The 1,592-nt window shown below is 39.2% G+C and overlaps 1 protein-coding gene across 1 annotated transcript in view; it reads left to right on the top strand.

The window, feature by feature from the left end:
* The window catches only part of SP5 (Sp5 transcription factor), a 98,929-nt gene that overhangs the window by 15,195 nt on the left and 82,142 nt on the right, over positions 1-1,592 (top strand). The gene's annotated exons all lie outside the window — the stretch shown is intronic.

Raw genomic sequence — 1,592 nt, 5'->3', positions numbered from 1 at the left:
CCACTGCACTCCAGCCTGGGCGACAGAGCGAGACTCCGTCTCAAAAAAAAAAAAAAAAGAAAAGAAAAGAAAAAGAAAACAAGTAAGCACATTCAATAGGAATCCAGCAGCCTAGCAAAGGGAGAGATGGTTGAGGAGCATAGAGACTGAGAGAAGACTCAGGGAAGAAGTATGGAGAGAAGCTTTGGTCTGAAGTTGCCAAAGAAATAGGAATGGTGGCTCTCAGATTTTTACATGCATGGAAATTACTTTAGATGCTTATTTAAATGGAGGATCCTGAGCTACATCCCTAGAACTGCTAATTCGTTTGGTCTAGGGGTGAGGAAGCTGGTTTCATTATAACCATCACCCCAGTGACTCTAAGACAGGTGGGTGGAAGATCACCATTAGAGAAATGCTTCCTTACGAGAGAAAACTAGTGAATGGGGTAACATCTACACATTTTGACAATGGCAAATGCTCAGGTAATAAATCCATATCTAATTTTCCTTTTTAAAAAGTCCACAGCTGATTGTTGAGGTCTGACACAATATATTCCATCATTCGAAGAGAAGTGACTTAGAAGCTTTATCTTATTTACCTGGGTCTGTGCCAAATGCTGTAGTAGATGTCATGATCCTTTCCCTGTCAAAATATAAGAATAAAGACACTAAATGATCGCTTGGGTTTGCTAAATTCCCAACTAAAATTAATTAAATTCTGAACCGAAGTCACAAAAATTGAGTTATATATGTTCTAGATATTTTATTCTAGGCTCATATCTTTCTGTGACAGTTCAGAATCAAAGAGTCATTGAGGTTTATAACCAAAATGATTTCAGAGTTCACCAAATCAAACCTCTTTATTGTACAGATGAAGTAACCAATACTTATCAAGGTCCAGCCCTCGTAGAGTTTGCATTCTAGTAAAGTCACCGTGTTATAAAATCATACTCCCTCACCTGATGTCTTACCTCTTTATCATTCCACTCACTTTTGGATTCGTGTATTCCACAAGTATTTGTTAAATATTTACAGCTGGCACAGATGAACATCCATCATGAAAAAGTCATACAAAGTTCTTGTCCTCATGGAGCCAGCAGTCTAGTAAGAAATACAGAAAGTTGGCAGGGAATATTTAGGAACACCAGGAGAGCAGAGGCTATTCACTACCACATACCAGAGCCTAATATAGTGCCTGGTACATACTATATACTCAATAAGTATTTTGTTGTGAATATAAGGTACTACAAGTATGGTCAGTATAGTAAACAAGGCATAGTTTTAACTGATCGTGTCTCTTCCCATTGGCATCTATAAGAGGTGGGTTCAGATTAAAGACCAGAATGCCTTTCTTCCTTGAGCTGTTTGAGTGGGGATATGGCGGTGGTTCTAGGAAGCTGCTAACTGTCTCTCTCTATCTCTCCCAGAATCCTGGGTCTGATGGCTTCTCTGAGGCAATCTCAACTTCCCAATGCCTAACAGTCATTCCTTTGCATTCCCCAAGTCTCATTTCTCCAGCTTTTAAAGACATTCCCGTACCACTACCTTCCTGGCTATTATCATAATCTAAACTAACTTAGAAGAGTATGTTGAGTGACTATTCAAAGGCCC

The sequence above is a fragment of the Mandrillus leucophaeus genome, unplaced genomic scaffold (assembly GCF_000951045.1).
Source record: "Mandrillus leucophaeus isolate KB7577 unplaced genomic scaffold, Mleu.le_1.0 Scaffold40, whole genome shotgun sequence".
In the NCBI taxonomy this organism is placed as follows: domain Eukaryota; kingdom Metazoa; phylum Chordata; class Mammalia; order Primates; family Cercopithecidae; genus Mandrillus; species Mandrillus leucophaeus.
This window is presented reverse-complemented; position numbering and strand designations above follow the sequence as displayed.